Raw genomic sequence first — 23,467 nt, 5'->3', positions numbered from 1 at the left:
ACAGGATTTTGAGTAGGCTTCGGGGGTTGGTGATGTATAGGGAAGCCTGGCGTGCTGCAGTCCATGGGGTCGCAGAGTCGGACACAATTGAGCGACTGAACTGAACTGCACTGATGCATTCAGAGGTGGCTGTGATGGCTGATGGCCTGATGGCCACAACATCTTTCGTTTACTGATACAGCAAGCGATGTTTTTGTTAATAGTACTCTTCTTTTGAAATTTTGCTATACCTCTTTGAGGTAGTAATTTGGAGATTAGTATAGAACATGGACATTGAAATCGACATTAGTCCTATCACCTTAAAGCAATGCCATTCTTAATAGAAACTTCTTAGACAGAAAACTGAAGACTTGAAAGCACTTCTAGAGGTGACTGTCTTGGCTTAACACCCAGATCAGACCTCTTGAATCAGCCAAGAGAATTATCTTGTGTTAAAATGTTATTTAGCCTTTTTAAATTAGTGATCTAACACTAAGATTAGTTAGTTAATTTATGATTTTTGTTAAAATGGATTGGTTCTATGCATGAAATACATGAAGAATACTTGGATTTCTTTTCTGGATTCCACTGTTGACTAGCTTTGCAATTCGATCTATTTTCTTTAGAAAAACCTTCAGTTCTAGAATTTAATAAAGCATTTCAAGTGAGTTATGATAATTTTTTCTCAAAATAATAAAATCAATAAAATATGGATGTTAATTAGCAAGCTCTTTTTTTTTTTTTAATTAATCACATAACCTGAAGGCAAAACCATGACAATTGAATTTACAACCCTGCACATTTGCATGAGGAATAGCTCCTACAATCTACAGTAAAGAGGAGAACTCAGAATGCCTTGGTAAGTAAATGAACAGAGGACCCCAGGAAATGGGCATTTATGGTAGGCTGGAGAAGTTCTGCAGAGAAAGTTAAGTGGGAAAGTCAAATCTCCTTTCTGCATGGAAAATTGTATAATACTTTGGACATTTTTTTCCCAGATAGCACAGTTCTCTATGAGGCAGACCTGTCATTCAGAACTATACACAGTCTTGTCTGAAACTGCATAATATGAAAAAAAAAAAAGTATAAAATGAAAGCATTCTCAATAACCAAGATGTAGATATAATGGCAAATCAAGTTTCATTTGCAGGCTTCCAAAGAAAAGTTGATTTCTCATTTTGCTTAATTCTAGCTAAAGGCTAGAATCTTACTTTTGCTTTTTCTCACCATTGATAGGTAAATGGATCTTTGATCAAGTTCAAGATTTTGTATGTTAATATATAGAGGCCCATTAGAATTCTTATGTACTTTTTTGTGAAATTGAAGTAGATTGATCTTTTCATTCAGGTCCCAGAGCCGCTTGTGTGTGGGAAGTGTGTTCTGCCTGTCTCTCCAAATCTTTTTATTCTGTCTTCTGTCTTGGCTCCTGTTGCTTCCATCGCCCTCAGCTTAGTGAGGTGTCAGCACTTTCTCTTTGAAAGGGAATATATGGTGTTTTCCCCAAGTGCCCTTTTGCTGACATAGCCAACTACTAGCATCTACTGACTTTCACGGGGAATATGTGTCTTTATTCATTTGTGGAGTCACAGAATCTGTATAATGAAAGCTCTGGCATTGTGGCTGAGGTAGGTCTCACTGTTCTCACACAATTTTAATGTTATCTGCTGAACTGATCCTGCTTTTGCAGAAGGCAGTTTATGTCAGCTCAGCACAAAGGGAGACAACCAATACAAGGCTTCATTCTTTAGGGCCTCGTTATGTACTTTTAGGAGCTGCTGTCACATGGATTTATATCCTTGAGCCTTACGCAGGGAGTGGCAAAAAAAGATAAGGCTTAAGAGAACTGTTTTCTCAGTGTACCGGTAAGATGAAGGGGTTGGATGTCAAAAGTGAACAAGTTGAATCTCTCAGGTATGGACTACCTAAAATGCAATTTAACACCTATAGCACATAGTATTATCATTAATTCATGAGTAATAATCAAGGGACGTGAGTCTGGGTGAACTCCAGGAGTTGGTGATGGACAGGGAGGCCTGGCGTGCTGCGATTCATGGGGTTGCAAAGAGTCGGAAACGACTGAGTGACTGAACTGAACTGAACTGAACTGAATAATCAAGGGAAATTGATTTAATGGTTAGAAAGGATAATGTAGTATTACAGAGACGGAGTAAAAATGTTTCAAATGTGCATACTCAGCCTAACATATCATCATCTTTGATGAGGAAGAGAAAAAAGATTGTGATTAATTTTTGTTTTATGTACAAAATGAGGACTGAATTTTTCTTAAAGAAAAATGAGACTTGGAATACTTAAACTATTTTTGTCCATGGTTTCTAAAGTAATATATATGAATCATAATGTTGCATTTCTTAGATGATTAACATTTTTGCATTGAATAAAAGTGAGAGACAGACAAGAGAACACACAAACAAACCACTAAATGACCTGGTGGACGAGAGTTGAGTAGGAGAGAGGTTTGGAGAACTCCTGGAGCTATAACAACTTGATATGCGCTTGATACAAACACACACAGATAGACATGCTCATGCCAGTAACAGCCATTGAAAGCCTTTGATGTTATAAAACAATAGATTTCCATGATGCAAAGCTCATGTGTAAGAATATAAACACTTTGATGAAAAAATTATTGCCTTGTATTTTTTGAATATTAATTTCATAAGAAGGAAACCAGGGGTTCCCTGATCAGAAGATGATTGCTTCTTGGCAGAAATGCTATTTCAGACTTAGACACTGTGTTGAAAAGCAGAGATGTTACTCTGGCAACAAAGGTCTGTATGGTCTTCCCAGTGGTCAAGTATGGTTGTGAGAGTTGGACCATTAAGAAGGCAGAACACCAAAGAATTGATGCCTTTGAACTGTGGTGCTGGAGAAGACTCCTTGCAGTCCACTGCAAGGAGATTAAACCAGTCAATCTTAAGGGAAATCAACCCTGAGTACTCATTGAAAGGATTGATGCTGAAGCTGAAGCTCCAGTATTTTGGTTATCTGATATGAACAGATGACTCACTGGAAAAGTCCCTGATGCTGGGAAAGATTGAGGGCAGAAGGAGAAGAGGGCATCAGAGGATGAGATGGCTGGGTGGCATCATCAATGCAATGGACATGAACTTGGGTAAACTTCAGGAGATGGTGAGGGACGGGGAGGCCTGGTGTGCTGCAGTCCATGGGGTCACAAAGAGTCGGACACAGTTGTGCAACTGAACAACAAAAAGACTTCTCATCTTAGAACTAGAGTAGTATAGGACCTTATATCCATCTAAAAAGTGTTTTTAATTACTTCTCTTGGAAGTTGCTAATTAATTTCAAGCAACACACTGATCCTCATTCTTCGTTTTCTTTTCTGAACTTTTTATTGTCCCCTTATATATATATATATATGGGTTGAGCACTCACAGTGGATACCTTTTGAAGGAATAGGTAAAAATATAAATTATAGTGTCTGACCATGAATAATTTAAAATCACTTATTTGTTAAGTGATTACTAGGTATTTCTGTTATCAGTTACATACTTTGAGCTATTTCTTCTTTGAAGGAATGTGTATGTCAGTCAAGAACTAGAAATAAAATTGGAGATAGGTAACTCCTGTGACTTTTAGTCAAGAAAGGTTGCTTTCTAAGAGTAAAGCTTAAATTTAAAGTATTTATTAATAGAAATGTACTCATAAATATTTCCCAATACTTGATTCTTCATCCATTTAAGAATTTTTATAATACACAGAACACCTAGAAATTATTCTTTCATATTTATCAAGATAATATTGTCAGACAAATAGATTCCACATAAGCTAACATCTTAATTTCAGTTTATATCTTTGAGTGTTGAGAAGGCAGTCAGTTCTGTTTTACCCAGCATATCTGTGTTAAATAAGCTGGCCAGAATGGAAAAATAATCTGTACCAGAAATAGATGCAATCTGTGAAAATTTTCTACCCTGATATTTCCTCTCAGTTTTATAACCTTTCCAGGAATATCAGTTATGTTTTCAGTAAGAACCAAAAGTATAAAAGCACAGAAGACATTTCCCATGGTGTACAAACAGGCATTTGGTAGAATGATATTTGCAATATTAACTTATGTATTCCTCTCCCTCTACTGATGTTTTTTAAATTGTCCTTGACCTCTCTTCTTTTCAGCAGTCAATGAGGAATCCAATGCATCAAGATAGTCTTGTTACAGCAGAAAGCAGAGAGTTTGAGTCAAGTTTTTAATTTTTGAATTAAACATCATATATTAACAGAAGCAGAAGATATTAAGAAGAGATGGCAAGAATACACAGAAGAACTGTACAAAAAAGATCTTCAGGACCCAGATAATCATGATGGTGTGATCACTGACTTAGAGCCAGACATCCTGGAATGTGAAGTCAAGTGGACCTTAGAAAGCATCACTACGAACACAGCTAGTGGAGGTGATAGAATTCCAGTTGAGCTATTCCAAATCCTGAAAGATGATGCTGTGAAAGTGTTGCACTCAATATGCCAGCAAATTTGGAAGACTCAGCAGTGGCCATAGGACTGGAAAAGGTCAGTTTTCATTCCAATCCCAAAGAAAGGCAATGCCAAAGAATGCTCAAACTACTGCACAATTACACTCATCTCACACGCTAGTAAAGTAATGCTCAAAATTCTCCAAGCCAGGCTTCAGCAATATGTGAACTGTGAACTTCCTGATGTTCAAACTGGTTTTAGAAAAGGCAGAGGAACCAGAGATCCAATTGCCAACATCTGCTGGATCATGGAAAAAGCAAGAGAATTCCAGAAAAACATCTATTTCTGCTTTATTGACTATGCCAAAGTCTTTGACTGTGTAGATCACAATAAATTGTGGAAAATTCTTCGAGAGATGGGAATACCAGACCACCTGACCTGCCTCTTGAGAAACCTGTATGCAGGTCAGGAAGCAACAGTTAGAACTGGACATGGAACAACAGACTGGTTCCAAATCAGGAAAGGAGTATGTCAAGGCTGTATATTGTCACTCTGCTTATTTAACTTATATGCAGAGTACATCATGAGAAATGCTGGACTGGAAGAAACACAAGCTGGAATCAAGATTGTTGGGAGAAATATCAGTAACCTCAGATATGCAGATGACACCACCCTTATGGCAGAAAGTGAAGAGGAACTCAAAAGCCTCTTGAGGAAAGTGAAAGTGGAGAGTGAAAAAGTTGGCTTAAAGCTCAACATTCAGAAAATGAAGATCGTGGCATCTGGTCCCATCACTTCATGGGAAATAGATAGGGAAACAGTGGAAACAGTGTCAGACTTTATTTTTTTGGGCTCCAAAATCACTACAGATGGTTACTGCAGCCATGAAATTAAAAGACTCTTACTCCTTGGAAGGAAAGTTATGACCAACCTGGACAGCATATTCAAAAGCAGAGACGTTACTTTGCCAACAAAGGTCCGTCTAGTCAAGGCTATGGTTTTTCCTGTGGTCATGTATGGATGTGAGAGTTGGACTGTGAAGAAGGCTGAGTGCCGAAGAATTGATGCTTTTGAAGTGTGGTGTTGGAGAAGACTCTTGAGAGTCCCTGCAAGGAGATCCAACCAGTCCATTCTGAAGGAGATCAGCCCTGGGATTTCTTTTGAAGGAATGATGTTAAAGCTTAAACTCCAGTACTTTGGCCACCTCATGCGAAGAGTTGTCTCATTGGAAAAGACTCTGATGCTGGGAGGGATTGGGGGCAGGAGGAGAAGGGGACGACAGATGATGAGATGGCTGGATGGCATCACTGACTCGATGGACATGAGTCTGAGTGAACTCCGGGAGTTGGTGATGGACAGGGAGGCCTGGTGTGCTGCGATTCATGGGGTTGCAAAGAGTCGGATACGACTGAGCAACTGATCTGATCTGATCTGATATAATAGATAAAATTAGGAAAGATACAAGATAATTCTGAGCCAGATTTTGTCCGTGTTCTACTAGCTATATAAAGAATATCTATCCTGGGGAATGGTAGGGAGAAGAAAGAGAGGGAAAAGAGCTTTTAGCTTTTGGTAGATTCCTGACAAGGAGCCAGATACATTTCTTTTCCATTTTCTACCCTTAGTTGCCAAATCCAGGGAGGGGAAACATCTCCTACCCCTAAGTGGTCTTGGTGAACTCTGAGAGTGGATTGACCCTGTGCTTTTTTTTTTTTTTTCAGGTAGATTCTAGGAAATAAAAGATTCCATAGTTTCTTTGCACCCCCAGCATGGCAGAAAAATATCTGTGTAGGCATCTAGGCAAATGGGCTTGAAGCAGCCCACTAGAATATCCTTGTGCTCCTGTAGAGTTCATGGAGCAACAGATACATTTTTCTGAAAGCAATAAGCAGTAAGACCATGATGCAGAGTGCCAGTGAAACTGCAAATACCTTGTTTTCAAGACAAGGAGACTGTGACAGTGATGTGCATAAGCTAAAGACAACTGACTGCTTGTAACACAAACATCTAGCTGATTGTAAGTTATTATATGTGTAGACGATGATAAAAAATGCCCAGATTTCTATCCACATAACCTGTCACTATACAATTCCTAAGGAATTCAGCAGCTACTTCAGAGAAAAGATAGAAGAAACACTGAAATGACTAAGCACCACTCAATGATTTAGATGCTTGGAGTACAAATTAAATTTAGTTATAGCAAAGGACTCTTTCTGCAGTGCAGGAGAGTTAGGTTTGATCCCTGGATCAGGAAGATCCCCTGGAGAAGGAAATGGCATCTCACTCCAGTATTCTTGCCTGGAGAATTCCATGGACGGAGGCGTCTGGTTGGCTACAGTCCAGGGGATGGCAAATAGTAGGACACCACTGAGCAACTAAGACTTTCGCTTTCTTTCACATAGCAAAGGGAGTTATATTTCTTGAATATGTTATTTGGTAGAAAGACATAGATAGTCACCATGTGTATTTTTAATATAACTCTTGAATATGTCATTGATGTTATTAGCCCTTGTAATAAATCTAAATATTTAAAATATCTAAATAGTTCTAAGCTTTATATTATCAAATATGCAGACAACTCATGTTGCCCCTTTTCATTATGAAAAGTGGTGATGATAGTCTTTTAATGAAAGATGTCTCTCCAAATTTCTGGCAGCCATTGTAATTTGAACATTTCCCTGTATTTAATACCCAGCAGAATTGCAGATATCACAAACTACTATACATAAAATAATTAATAAGGTACAGCACAGTGAACTTTTCTCAATACTCTGTAGTGACCTATATGGGAAAAGAACCTAAAAAAAGAACGGATATATGTATATGTACAATGGATTCACTTTACTGTACAGCTGAAACTAACATATTATTCCAAAGCAACTATATTCCAATAAAAATTTTAAAAAATAGCAGATGTCAAAACTTCAAGTGTTGTAGGGATTGTAACTGAAACTCTGAGTGATATTTTCAACCATTTTAATACTCACAATTATCTTGCACTCTAATCAAAGTTTGTCAAGTGTTTAAATTTATTTTTATTCCTATTAAGAGACAAATAAACAAGTATTTCCATGAAGCCAGAAAAGTACAATGGATATCTTATTTATTCTTTCTCTTGATATGATTTCAAAAGCCTCCAGAATGTGGGAAACAAAAGCACAGTTTATTATATCCCATTTATATGAATTGCAAAATTACACCAGAAAAACAATATTAATATCCTCTCATCATGTCAGTCTTGCAAAAACATGTCACCTTTCTTCAGGGACCACTCTATGGTGGACTGATGATCTTAGAAATTCTAAGAATGATGGTGAAGGATATAGAAGGGAGAAAGTCTACTCCCTGTTAATTATCTCCCTCATGCACTTTGGTAGTACCCTCTTTCCCTTGATCATTCCATCATCATGAAACCTAGTTTCCTCTTACAATTTTGTGTATTTATTAATAATTTTTTTTCAGAAAGAAACAACTACTGTGTTGAAGGCAAATTAAGTTGATTCTTAGAAGTTTGATGAAGCTGCCCTTTACTCACATTATAAATTTCAAATTGAATCAAAATTAGGTGAAATTAATTCTGTTTCCCTGGATATTCTTAGGCTTAATAAAATGAAGTATAACTAATTTTAGAGTGATAATCTAATTTGAAAAGTGAATAATGAATAACTTTCTGCCACTCTAAATTATAAAATGTATCAGTTACCTATTAGTACAGAAAGAAATATATTTTGACAACATCTAAGTGATGTTATTGAAAATAATGATGGTTAATCTGATTGCAAATAATGAAAATATATTTATTTATTCAAGTTCTTAGAGGAGACTTGTTTGACCTGCTTCTTAATTATTTGATCAGATTATTTTTGTTACTTTAATTGAAGTAAATAAAAGGTGCAAAATGAATTTTTGTGGCTAATATAGCATGTTTTATTAGCCAGTGGAGTTCAGACTGTTCAAATGCTGATTCCTGGGCTCTGCTCTCTAGAGTTCCTATTTCAGTAGGACCAGGCAAAGAGTGCTCTGGGAATCTGGTTTATTGGGCTCCTTGGATAGATTCTCCTGTAGGTATTCCTAGGACAACATTATATTCATGTAGAGTCTAATTTATGTAGAGAATAGTTATTGCTGCTTCTCCTTGTCATTTAAGAGCTCAACCAAAAATGTAATATATTTATGGTTAACTAACTTATTTCTTAAAGCTTTGTATTTTAGAGCCATTTTAGATTTCCAGAAAAATTGAGCAAATATTTCTTATAAACCTAGTACTTGGCTTCCCTTACTGTTAACCTTTTACATTAACATGGTACATTTGTTATAACTAATGGGCCAATGAGAATATATTATTATTAAATGAAGTCGTATTTTTTAAAACCCTTTGCCTAAGATCGCGTTTCTGCTCCAGGATCGCACTCAGGACGCCACGTTGTGTTTAGTTGTCCCGTCTCCCCAGGTTCCTCTTGGCTGTGACATGTTTTTCAGACTTTCTTTGTTTCCTTAGTTTCCTTGTTGATGCAGTATTGGTCAGGTTTCTTAGTTGTAAAGTTACTCTTTTCCCCCTCTTTTCATATTCTTTGAAAGCAAGTTTACATTTAAGGTGTGAGGGGTTATGCTCCAACTCCTTAAGAGAGAGGAATATCGCCTAAATTATTTGAATTCTTCTGCAGAGTATTTATCCTTTTTCCTTTATTTGTCTATTTAGTCTAGTATTTATTCATCAGTGTGGATTCACAGAGTATTTATTTTACACTTTGGATTATAATTCGGTCGGAGAAGGTGATGGCAGCCCACTCCAGTACTCTTGCCCGGAAAATCCTATGAACGGAGGAGCCTGGTGGGCTGCAGTCCATGGGGTCCTAAGAGTCGGACACGACTGAGTGACTTCACTTTCACTTTGTTGTTCAATCACTCAGTCATGCCTGATTCTTTGTGACCCCATAGACTGCAGCATGTAGGGCTTCCCTGTCCTTTATTATCTCCCAGAGTTTGCTCAAACCCATGTCCATTGAGTCAGTGATGCCATCCAACCGTCTCATCCTCTGTTGTCCCCTTCTCCTCCTGCCCTCAATCTTTCCCAGCATCAGGGTCCTTTCAAATGAGTCAGCTCTCTGCATCAGCTGGCCAAAGTATTGGAGTTTCCGTTTCAGCACAAGTCCTTCCAATGAATATTCAGGGCTGATTTCCTTCAGGATTGACTGGTTTGGTTTTCTTGCTGTCCAAGGGACTCTTTGGAATCTTCTCTAGCACTACAGTTCGAAAGTATAAATCTAGTACTGCTTTATTTTGTTGCTTAAAGTTTTCTGGCTTTTGCCGTCAAAAATCCTTTCAGTATGCTCCAGTACTGTTTTTATGTATGCTCATTGTTTTGTTTGTTTGTCTTAGTTTATTTGATTTAACACTTCTTTACTTTTGAGTACTGAAAGATGGTTCTGGATTATCTAATTTATCTCCTACTCAAATTATAGAATTTACCATGTCTTCAACAAATCCTGACTCCTTTAATTGGAAGGTAGTATTAACAACTAAGGTATGGGTGCTCGGTGCACAAGTATTTTTTTAAGAAAGAATACTAATACATGATGCAAAATGGTAACGAGATTAATTGATGACATTTACAAATAGCCTTAAACAGCCAATCTCAAACCTTTTATCGCAGGATGCATTAAAATTATTGAGGACCTCAAAAAGCTCTTATTCTCCAGGCAAGAATATCGGAATAGGTTGCCATTCCCATCTCTAGACGATCTTCCAAATCCAGGGATTGAACCCACATCTCCCACATTGCAGGCATATTCTTTACTATCTGAGCCACCAGGGAAGTCCTGGTATTTATGTAGATTATATCTATTTATATGTACTGAATTAAAAAGACAAATGGTGACATTTAAAAATATCCTTTTAACAGTCCTTTTAAATGAAACTGAAAGCCCAATATTTGTTTAACTAGTATTTTTATGAAAATTATGTTTTAAAAACAAAAAATCAAGAACATATAGTAGCTTTACATTTTATATATCTTTCTAGTGTCCAGCTTAATAGGAAAAATACTTGATTATCAGATGTGCTTCTTTATTCAGCATTCAGCCTGTTGCAATTTGTTGTTTTGGTTAAAGTCTATGAAGAAAATTCAGTCTCACATAGATATGTAATTGGAAATAGAATGGCAATATGTTAATAGCCTTTTAAGATAATTTTGGATATCTCACATAGGTTCTGAAAAAAACCTACCATATCTTAATGATGAGATAGATAAATAGTACCTTAGTATCATTATGAATATCCTTTTGACCTTGTATTCTCCCTGAAAGGTCTCAGGAGCTCACAAGGGCCTCATACCACACTTTGAGAACTGTTGGTCTTAAATATACTGTTTCAAGTAGGAAAAGAAAAAGTCTGCAGTCTAAGTTGTGTACTAGTCCTTATTCAGTGTCCATTTATTAAAACAGTGATCAATTTCACAGGATGATTTTTAAATTTACTTTATTGATAGAGAAGGGGCTGGAATAAACCCTGCACAGTAAATGGTCAAATGTTGGGCTCATTGTCAATGTAAAGATAGGCAAAGCAAGTAAAATGAAATAACTCATGGTTGGACAATTCATCTTTACTTGGTGTAATTTGCTGTCATATACCTTCTCCATTTGCTTTCTTCCTATTTGCACAATATAACTTGTCTCACTGTCACATTCTCAGTTTGGTTTGGGCAGCTGTGTGACATGTCTGATGAGGGGTCACTTGGAGGCATTTTCATGCTTTGCATTGATCATCCATCAGCCATGATGAACGCCCATGTGAGCAATTTCCACCATGGAAACACCTTGCACAGCACTTGAGAATGAAAGGGGAGGGCTTTGGCAAGAATGAGGAGAAAGGAAAGTGAGCCCAACACCAATTTTCTAAATCTGCGGCTCTGCTGGAACGATTGTGAGAGATGATGGATGACTGATATCACTCTCAAGTGTCTTTTATCCCTTAGGATAATTTTGCCAATTTTCCGGTGAACTTAAATGGCCACAGATGTTTGAGATGAAACCTGCTGATTTGTAACTCAAAGGCTTTAACTGCCAAATTGCTGGAGAATGTCAGTGGAAACTGGCAACTTGACTACAGAGTCAGCAAAAGACCACTGAGTGTCCTGAAGACACTCTTGTAATTTGTCACTGGCACAGATGTCAAGTCTAATGATTTTTTTTTTTTAGTAGATTAGGAGAAAGAATGGAATACTAAATGTTGCTAGTCTGGTCTCACAGTTGGTAAATATATACTACTCCTCTTGTCTATTGCTATTGATATTCTTCAAGGGGAAAATGCTAACCAAGAAATTAGTTTAAAATTTTGTCATGTTTTACATCTATTAAAATAATTATGAAATCTGAATTTCATAGTGAATTATTTTTTAATACTATTGTTTTCAAAAGATCCATGTCAATTTATTCTTCATCTATCTTTTTTGTCCTTTTAACATGCTAATAACCATGTTTATCCACAATCTTAGCCAGAATTTCTTAATTTGGTTGCATATTAGAACACATAGAAACAAAAAAATTGTATAGATGCCTGGGTCCTAAATTATGTTAATAAGACAAAATTACTCAGAATCCCTCAAAGAAACAGGATGTTGATATTTTTTAGAAATTCTCCAAGTGACTCTAATGCATACCTATAGTTGAGGATCACTGGTCTAGGTTATGGATGACAAATAAGTTTTCACCAACCAGTTGTTAATAGCTGTCTACAGAGCTACGTAAAGAATGATTCCAAGGTCACGTCTGAGTTCAAGTTAAGATGATACACTCATGATGTCTGCCAGGGACTCTAGAGAGGAGAGTAGTAGTCACATGACAAGTCCTTGTCATCCCTCACTCTGGCCTTCTGACTTGATATTTCTTCCTTCATGAGTATTGAGTTTATTCCGTTTCTCTGCTCTGTACTCATATTATGAGGTCCAAGACATATATCCCATATTACTGATACTGAGAACCTTTATATTACATAAATTTTTTCAGTGGTTTCACTAGCAAAAAGAATGGATTCTAAGAATAAGTACTGTACACACACACACACTTCATATATTGCCAGAGTGAGCATTTATTATGGCCATAGTGAAAAATACAATGACCCTTTTTTGCCATGACTATTGTCAGTATATATTAATAATTAAATATTATGAACTCACAGAGAAGGGGAAAAGATCTTTATATTCCTAGCTGTATTAACTTGCTCTGTGACTTGTGCTTGGTATTTAAGCTGCCTAAGCATCAGTCTTATTTATATATTAAACGGAGTGGACATTATTATGTACTTTATAGTAAACATCTTGTGATAATCATGACTTGTATAATTGTAAATTCTTTATACAGAATAAATCCCTAGGAAACATCAGCCATTTTAGTTATTGGCATATGGATTGTCTGATTATCCATAAAAATTTGTCATTTCAGTTAAACTAGGTGCTATGGTCCCAAGCTATCTCTAAGCAATCATCTGATGCACAGGGTATAAAACATTGAGGGGAGATCAATATGCTGTCGAAACACCCAGCCACCACTGCAACTAAAATTACTGAATAATTTATTCAAGGTCATACAGCAAGTGGAAAAAAAAAATCAAGATTCAGTCCCAGGTTGACCTAGATACACTTTAAGCTAGCTGATAGATCATATTTCACAATTTACAAAGCCTACTGATTTACATTATCTCATGTGCCAGTCTGTGGGGTAGGTTTTTTGAGCTGATTTAAAAGATGAATAAACAGAGGCTCAGAAAATTAGAATGATCTGTTTTAGGTGGCTCAGCTAGTTTTAATTAAACTTATAATTGCTACAATTGTAGCTGTAGTGTCACAGGTTTATTTTTTTAAATTTCCACAGCTAAATATTTTTCTTAGGTGGTATTCAGATAATGTATATTTTTACTTTATTTAAAAACATTTAAAATTATTATGCAAATTTCAAAAGTTGCTTTCTAGTTATAATTATTGTAATATATTGCCTATATTCCTTGTGTTGTAAAATATGTCCTTGAGCCTATGTTATACCCAATAGTTTGTACCTTCTCCTTCCCAACTCCTATATTGCCCTTTCTTTCCCCTCCACTAATAACCACTAGTTTGTTCCCTGTATCTGTGAGTCTGCTTACTTTTGGTTATATGTACCAGTTTGTTGTAATTTTTAGCTTTTACATAAAAGTGATATCATACAATATTTTCTTCACTTAAGCATACTTTTATGTATATGTTTAATTATCACAATCAGTGCCAACACAGAACTGATAGAATTTATTTTATTTTTGCTGCTATCTTGAAATATTATATATTGCTTTTTATAGTTCATTTTGTGAAAGTTGCAGGATGATGGACATTTTATTTCTGATGATTTTAGTCAACTATTTTGTCTACTTTGAAAAGTAATATTGGAACGGACAAATACTTCTATTCCAAATTCAGCTAGCTGAGATTACCTCTTGTGTATAAAGAATGAGATTTCTTTCCTTTTTCCACAGCATGACCATCTTACCTATATTTACAATGAAGATTTTTTAGTTTTGTGAGGTGTTATTATATCCTGGATACTACAGGTGTTAAACATTTAAAGGTCAACATTTCAAAGAAGTGTCTAAATTTCTGTGCCCAATAGTGTTTGCATATGTTTTCTCATGCCCTTGAATTAGACATGCATGCAGAAAATGCATGTGCAAACCATATGGCAAGAGATCTATGTGTCATTTCCCAAAATCTCTCGCTGCAAGAATCAGGGAGGCAAACAAGCAAAATCACAGTTGAAACCTACAAGGAAATGGATCCTCAAATTCTTGATCAAGACCAAGCATGGAATTTATTTTAGAATAAAGGAGTGGACTCTAAGAATACCTAAGTGACTCTTTTAATTAGACATTAAGCACAGAAGCTGAAACGTTAACTCTGAGGAACTACTATTAAATTATGTCTAAATGCCTCCCCCCAAAAAATCCCATGTCATCTTAGGAAATAATAAAACTGCAACAAATATAAAAATATTAGGTTGGTTAACATTTTTTTAATGGAACTAAGTGAAAAATCATATCCCATGGAGAAATATAGCTTAGGGGTAATATATTTGATTTTCTCTAGTGGTCATGGCTTCCCTAGTGGCTCAGCTGGTAAAGAATCCACCTGCAATGCAGGAGTTCAGTTCAGTTCATTCGCTCAGTCGTGTCTGACTCTTTGCAACCCCATGAATCGCAGCACGCCAGGCCTCCCTGTCCATCACCAACTCCCTGAGTTCACCCAGACTCACGTCCATCGAGTCAGTGATGCCATCCAGCCATCTCATCCTCTGTCGTCCCCTTCTCCTCCTGCCCCAAGTCCATCCCAGCATCAGAGTCTTTTCCAATGAGTCAACTCTTCGCATGAGGTGGCCAAAGTACTGGAGTTTCAGCTTTAGCATCATTCCTTCCAAAGAAATCCCAGGGCTGATCTCCTTCAGAATGGACTAGTTGGATCTCCTTGCAGTCCAACAGACTCTCAAGAGTCTTCTCCAACACCACAGTTCAAAAGCATCAATTCTTCGGCGCTCAGCCTTCTTCACAGTCCAACTCTCACATCCATACATGACCACAGGAAAAACCATAGCCTTGACTAGACGATCCTTTGTTGGCAAAGTAATGTCTGCTTTTGAATATGCTATCTAGGTTGGTCATAACTTTCCTTCCAAGGAGTAAGCGTCTTTTAATTTCATGGCTGCAGTCATCATCGGTAGTGATTTTGGAGCTCCCAAAAATAAAGTCTGACACTGTTTCCACTGTTTCCCCGTCTATTTCCCATGAAGTGATGGGACCAGATGCCATGATCTTTGTTTTCTGAATGTTGAGCTTTAAGCCAACTTTTTCACTCTCCACTTTCACTTTCATCAAGAGGCTTTTGAGTTCCTCTTCACTTTCTGCCATAAGGGTGGTGTCATCTGCATATCTGAGGTTATTGATATTTCTCCCGACAATCTTGATTCCAGCTTGTGTTTCTTCCAGTCCAGCGTTTCTCATGATGTACTCTACATATAAGTTAAATAAGCAGGGGACAATATACACCCTTGATGTACTCCTTTTCCTATTTGGAACCAGTCTGTTGTTCCATGTCCAGTTCTAGCTGTTGCTTCCTGACCTGCATACAAATTTCTCAAGAGGCAGATCAGGTGGTCTGGTATTCCCATCTCTTTCAGAATTTTCCCCAGTTTATTGTGATCCACACAGTCAAAGGCTTTGGCATAGTCAATAAAGCGGAAATAGAGATTTTTCTGGAACTCTCTTGCTTTTTCCATGATCCTGGTACAATTCCTGGGTTGAGAAGATCCCCTGGAGAAGGGATAGGCTACCCACTCCTGTATTTTTAGGTGTCCCTTGTGGCTCAGCTGGTAAAGGATCTGCCCACAATGTGGAAGACCTGGGTTCAATTCCTGGGTTGGGAAGATCTCCTGGAGAAGGGAAAGGCTACCCACTCTAGTATTCTGGCCTGGAGAATTCCATATAGTCCATGGGGTCGCAAAGAGTCGGGCACGAGTGAGTGACTTTCGCTTTTCACTGGTCATATACTTTTTTGCTTGCCACGGGCCTCACCAATTCCTGTGTGTTAAACCCTGCCCAGTAGATCACCAGCCTGACTTCTACCAACATCTGAGTTTGTAGCTCCTTTGGGTTATCAGGCTTATAGTCCTCTACAATCCCCTCTCTACTCTGCCCCTTATGCATTTTAAAACTAAATTAGTTTGGCTCAAGTTTCTGAACCCAGGATTAGTTAATCATGCTTTTTGTCATACTGAAGCAACAGTACTGCAGGAAGACCAGACTGGAGACATTGTCAATAAGCCATTATTGATGAGATGATGGTAGCTCACACCAGGGATGTATTAGTAAGATGGTGAGAAGTGATCAGATATCTAAGATTTTGGAAACTAGAGTCAGTAAGTTGATGATACATTAGATTTAAGATATGAAAATAATTAGAAATCAAGCTTACACCAAGGTAATTACCCTAAGTAACTGGAAAGATAGAATTGACATCATGGAAATGGGAAAGGAACTGTGGTGCTGGAGAAGACTCTTGAGAATCCCTTGGACTGCAAGGAGATCCAACCAGTCCATTCTGAAGGAGATCAGCCCTGGGATTTCTTTGGAAGGAATGAGGCTAAAGCTGAAACTCCAGTACTTTGGCCACTTCATGTGAAGAGTTGACTCATTGGAAAAGACTCTGATGCTGGGAGGGATTGGGGGCAGGAGGAGAAGGGGACAAGAGAGGATGAGATGGCTGGATGGCATCACTGACTCGATGGACGTGAGTCTCAGTGAACTCAGGGAGTTGGTGATGGACATGGAGGCCTGGCATGCTGCGATTCATGGGGTTGCAAAGAGTCAGACATGACTGAGCAACTGATCTGATCTGATCTGATAGTGAATAGAACAGTTGTTGATAGAAGAATCAGGAGCTCAGCTGTAGACTTTTGGGGTTTGGAAAGTTCATTAGATACCCAAAGTTGAATACGCAGTTGAATTTATTGGTTTGGAGTTTGGGAGAGGAGTATGGGATGGTGATGTATATTTTTCGTGGTGCTTTACCACATTTCTTTAATTTTATATATCTATGTCTGGATGATATCCTAAAATATCTATTTCAGTTAATTAATACCCTTTCAGTAAAATCCCATCTATAAACCATGTAACATTTATAAACTTTCATTACTCAACTTTATGGATTTTTTGGATGCTCTTCAAATCTGGCTCCTCTTGTTTCATAATTTTCTGTCATTGTTTTACTGACTTAATGACTTTGTATATCTTTTCAAACATTAAATGTACATATTTCAATATCCTCTTAGATTGCTGGATTTGCTCTAGTAATTTTGATGCAGGTTTTTCATTTTATTTTTGGCATTGGGCTTTATTATGCTTTTCATAATTATCAGTGGACCCATCTTCCCTGGATGTTTTCTTCCTTTAAGAACCTCTGAGTGCTGTGGATAATAGCACTTACCACTTGAGTTAGTACTGGATGTAATCCTAATTGAGCCTCAGCATTGTTGCTCTTAGATTTTATTTAAATGGTAAAAGTCTTAACAAATTTCCTTTATTTCTACATTACAACATGTTTTTTGAAATGAAAAGTGAAATAGCCAAAATTAAATCTCTATTTCAGTAGTATCAAAGAGTTAAGGATAATCAACAAAACTCCTATCTTTTAAATACCTTTAAATATGCTATGTATTTATAGATGTATAAATTATTAAAAGCTAAGCATCCCTGAAAGAAAAAAACAATTGATATGGAAAGGTTAATCAATTATCCAGTGCTAATTAAATGTCTACCATTTCTCAGTATTAGGAATGATAAGGACTACAGAAAAAATTAATACTGGTCTAGTCTCAAAGTCAGTTCCACAATTTTTAGATTTGTGTTATAGCAGTCATTCAATTCTGGTACAAATTTTCAAATCAACTGTGTATTGCTGACTTAAAGCAATGAAAAATATTATTTCTTAAATATTCATGGCTTGCTCAATGGTCCTCTGTAGTTCTTTCTTGGTCTCACTCATGCTGATTCATTCTTCTAGAGTTTGTAGGGAACTCAGCTTGGTTGGGACATTTGTAATGGTCGCTTACCTCTCCATGTGGTATTTGATACTCCAGAAGTCTAGAATGGGCTTCCTCATCTGGTGACAGCAATATTTCATGAGAAACAGTGATGTCACATGAAATCAAGCCCCAGTGATTCACTGGACTCCATTAGAATAACAGTGATCCATCGTCTTTTTTGTTGTTGTTGTTAATTTCATAGCTACTTCGGGCTATGTAATCACATAGCAATATTATAACAGCTGATAAAATATTAAAATTAAAATTTCTCAATATTTACTATGTTTTAATATTACTTACTCTTACAAAGAAGTACTTTCTTCTGTCAAACTCAGCATATATCCCTATCATAAAGTTTGGCAAATTCTGGTTCGTGATACTAATCCTTGCTTAACATACACTACTTCCCATAGAATACCTTAAAAAGGAAAACAAATTTCAAGTTATTTTTGGCTGTTTCTTCTATTTCTAAATTTTCTCTTCTAATATTGGTACTTACAAGCTCTGTTAAATTAAGAATGTTTAACAGCACTCAAGTGACCAGTGCATTTTAACTTTGTGCTCAGACTGTAAGAAGAATGGCAGTTCTTATGATGATTCTCTTATTAATATATTTAAATCTAATTAGCAGATAAATAAATATTTGTTGGATTGATTTGTTGAATTGATTTCCCCCCCAGAATTCCTTGTGAGGAATCAATAGATATCAGACATGTTTGTTTTGTAAATCTTTGTAAAAATAATGCAATAATAGGCTTCAGAGCTACTGAAGAAATAGTGTATGGGTGATAATTTTTTTTTCCTTTTAAATAAGGCAGTTAAAATTAGGGGTAAGTAAAGTGTCTTAATTAATGCCAATGTTCTCATTTGTGACAATTTTTATTGCTGACATGGAATAAAAACTTAACATGGGTAGCTGTGATTAGTATAGTAGCAAGCTCCCTTACATATGCTTGGAGTTAGTATGTCAGTGTTAAGCACCCATAGGTTGCATGGCAAAGAACTGGGATCTGAAACTCTTAAACATTCTCTTTGTAGACAAATAGAATTTTCATTATGTATATCCATGTTCTTGTTAATATCCTAACGGCAACTAATACGCAACCCTAAAATTTCTAAGCAAATCTGCTTCTCTGAAATAACTTCAGATGTTGTGAAGGTTGTTAGTAGATAACAAAAACATGTTTTTTATCCCTTTTATTACTTTACTTTGGTTGCCTAGTAATCTCTGATGAATTTAAGCAGAAGAAAAGATTTCTGAAGATTACTTATATTTTGCAGATAGAACTCAATTTTGACCATGCCTGTCTCTTAGTTTAATTAACACAGAATATTAAGTTAATGAGGCTAAGCCCATGGGTTTAATTGCCAAATATTCTGTGCTAAGCCCCAAATACAGAAAAAAAATCAGTGCCTTAAGATGAGTAGAAAAATCACTAGTAAGAGAAAGATAACATTTAAGTTTGAATTTTATTTCTTCCACTAACTTACTGTGTATTCTTGGGCAAGTTAATTAACCCTCTTGGGTTCAAGAGTGAAAAAGAAATAGTGTTAAATGCATCTGAATTAATTTTTAGAGATACTGGAAAGATCTAATGTAATAATATGTGTGAAATTAATTTTTAAATATAAAATATAATGGCCACATTTATTATCATTATTGGGACATGGATGGACGAGTTGGATAGATTATCATAAAGTCTGTCACTTTTATTAAAAAAGCAGTTAATCATAAAATCTCTGTATGGTATCATCTACCTATCAATTATCTGTGAATGAGAGCACGTTCCTAACACTTCAGTTTAAAATTTGTTGAGAAGTTCTAGAATTTTGAGTGAGAAATATTTGTAAATATACCGCTCTTTCTATATATCATTTTATTATTTGTGATCACATGTGACTATTAGAGAAGTTTAAGCCCTGTTCTTGAAGCTTGGCTTAGGGAAATAGATGGCCTGTGGGCTTTCTAGCTTATAGCTTTGGGTTTGAGGAAAACATATATGCCATCTTCTTGATTTACTACCACATTTTATCGTATTTTTAGAGAAAATTTAATGCAATAAAAAAGTATTAACCATAGTATGATATGAATGTATGTCCCAGCTGTCTATACACAGCAGCAGTTTTGCAGTTGTTGTAAGTCAGGCACCACCAAGGCCAAGAAATAGAACTTTGTCACCTCAGAAATAAACCCCCTAAGAGTCCACATTCCAGTCATGTTACTGCCTCTTCTGCCACTGCTGATCACTATCCTGACATTTAAAGTGATCACATCTTTGCGATTTTCCTTTTATAGTTTTATCATTCAAATATGCCACTGGAGACTGTCATATGGTCTGTCCCACGATTATAATATCATGGAGATAATTTGGATGTTGGTGGTTTATCCCTACTCTCTTGTGTTTGTTGCAGGAGAGGGTGTCATGGAGATATTCAATCACCTAATTTGTTGGAAATGGTTTCTATTTTTTTTTTTTAATCCAGTTGCTCTGTCTGCTTTTATGTAGGGATTTAGAAAGGATGAAAAACTTTCTGTCACTGCTGCTACCATTTTTCCAGACAAAATTTTCATTTTGTCATCTTTACCACAAGTCTTTTTTTTTTTTAATCTGCTCAAGATGGAGTGTTACAGACATAGCCAAAGTCTTACCTTTAATCAGTATTAAGTGTCTGTACACATAGAGGCCTGGTCAGAATTCTACATTTGGTTCCATTGATTCTGTGATCTGTTCTTTGACCATGTTGCTTTGACCATGTTGACATTTGCTTCAGAGTTTGTTTAGTGTCCGGTCCGTTTTATACATTTTTGTTTCAGATTATATACTTAAATGCTCATGGATTTTTATTTTTTTCACAGAAATTTCAGAATATATGTTGAACTCCTTTAAAAAGCCAATTAGAATTATGATTGGAGTAAAATTAGTAATTAGGAGATAATTCTGTTTTCATAGTAGTAAGTACTCCAGTTCAACACCATAGAATCTCTCCAGTGTTCTTCCTTCATATCCTTTTGAACAGCCCTAGTATTTTTGATAAGATGATTGCTAGATACTTTTAATTTTTGTTAATATTATAATTCTTTTTGTTACTACTAATGAAACACCACGATTTGTATTTGTTATTGTATTTTATATTTGATTATGTCATATAGAGAAATTTAATCCATTTTAATATTTATCTTGATTTTAATAATTATGCTAAAATTTCATTTTGATATTAATGATCTTTCTATTCATTTTATGGACTTTTCTGTATAGATGAACTCTCCCTTTATGCTCCTCATACCTTTTATTAATTACACTGTGATTATTATATTGGCAATTCTCTGTTAGAATACTGGTGATAGTAGACACCTTTTTAATTCCTGATCTTAAAGGGCTTTTATATACATTTTTCTTTTACTATTAAATTTGATTTTTTGTTGTACTTTTCTAAATTATGGCCTTTCTGAATTCAGGAAATTCCCTTGCATTCCTAGCTTAAAAAGAATATTTTCCTAAGTGCTGAATTTTGACAATTGCTTTTTTTGTGTCTATTGAGGTAATTACATAATTTTTATCCTTAGTTTGTTAATGTGGTGTCATTGGTAAATTTCCTGATGTTAATAAATTAAGCAGGATTTATTATTTATGAATATATTTATTTTAGGGTTCTTCCTCCTATGTTCATAAGTGAAATGAATTTCTGATTGCTTTTGTATTTTGTCCTTATCTGATTTTGGATAATATCACTACTTTCATTAAATCATATGAACATTGTTTATTTTTTTACATATTCTGGAACAGCTTTTATTAGATAGAAATTAACTGTTCAATAAAAGATTCATAACATGAATAATAATTGCAGAAAATATTCATATATTTGAACCTATTCTTCTAATTGATTTATATTTATTAACCTGTTTTTTAACAATATATCACAATAGTACTATTATTCCCTTTTTATAGATAAGGAAATGTAGTGCAAAGAGTTGAGCAATTTGCCTTTTAACCTGAGGTTTAAAGATTCCTAATCTGAGGTTTATGAATCAAGGGTAACATGGATGGAACTTAGGGCATCCAAAAATTTGGATGGGGAAAAATGTATGTGTTTCTTTTCACTAACCTAAAGCTGAATTTTAATACTTTCTCCAAATATGAATATAGGCAAAATAATTCAATAATACAATATTAAGAGTATCTGTTCCTTCACCAATAACAGTATTTAGGTATAGTTTTATATTACTTTTCAATTGTTGCAGATATCTCAAAATATTGTTAATGTTCATCACCTTTTTCAAATTATGGTGGATAAAATAATCACTTTTAGAACTTATTTATTGCTTTACTACATTAATCAAGAAGCAAGATATGCATTTATTACTGAATATTTAATAATTATATTCAGTATTTTTTTTTGTATTTTTGTATACAGACAGTCCTTGTTTTGCATAGTTTTGTGGCAACTAACATAGACTCTGTGTTACCATATTGTATGTACTGTGCAAACCAAGGACTACTTGTATTTATTTTTTGCATATAAAGACATTATTCTGGGGCAGAATTCATCCAATTTACCACAAAACAGGTTAAAAGTATCTTCATTAGATCACATTAACTACTAGATATGTAAGTAGTAGTGTCGGTATAGAACTTACTAGTAAATGGCCAAGAACAAGTTTTTATGAGTCTTGGATTAATATATCAATATGTTTGAAATTATTGGTATATTTAAAATTTCGTCTCTCACTGAGCTAGTTTTGCATTGTTGTATTTTGCTGAAATGAATTGAAGAACTTAAATTTTCTAATTTATAAGTAAATAGCTATTCACGATTTTATTTGACTACATCTTACTTCCCTTGTGGCTCAGCTGGTAAAGAATCCGCCTGCAATGCAGGAGACCTGGGTTTGATCCCTGGGTGGGGAAGATCCCCTGGAGAAGGGAAAGGCTACCCACTCCAGTGTTCTGGCTTGGAAAATTCAGTGGACTATAGAGTCCATGGGGTCAAGAAGAGTCGGACACGACTGAGCAACTTTCATGTTCACGTACATCTCTGTTATATCTGTAGTTGTTTATCCATTCCTGTGTCTGATCTTTCTTTTTTTTTTTCCCCCCACTTGTTTGGTTTTATCATATATCTGACTTACTATTTTCAAAGATTTTTTTTTCGCTAATTTTCTATAATTTTTGTCTGCTGCTGCTGCTGCTAAGTCGCTTCAGTCATGTCCGACTCTGTGCAACCCCATAGATGGCAGCCCACCAGGCTCCCCCGTCCCTGGGATTCTCCAGGCAAGAACACTGGAGTGGGTTGCCATTTCCTCCTCCAATGCATTTTTGTCTACTTTGATCTAAATATGTCCTTATTTTGTTTGTTTTTTTATTTCAAATTTTTTGAGTTGAATGTAGGTCATTATTTTGTTTCAACCATTTTTTTGTCTGATAAGTGTATTTCACTCTAGTTTTATT

The sequence above is a fragment of the Bubalus bubalis genome, chromosome 9 (genome assembly GCF_019923935.1).
Source record: "Bubalus bubalis isolate 160015118507 breed Murrah chromosome 9, NDDB_SH_1, whole genome shotgun sequence".
In the NCBI taxonomy this organism is placed as follows: domain Eukaryota; kingdom Metazoa; phylum Chordata; class Mammalia; order Artiodactyla; family Bovidae; genus Bubalus; species Bubalus bubalis.
The sequence above is the reverse complement of the archived record's forward strand: the minus strand, read 5'-3'. Positions refer to the sequence as shown.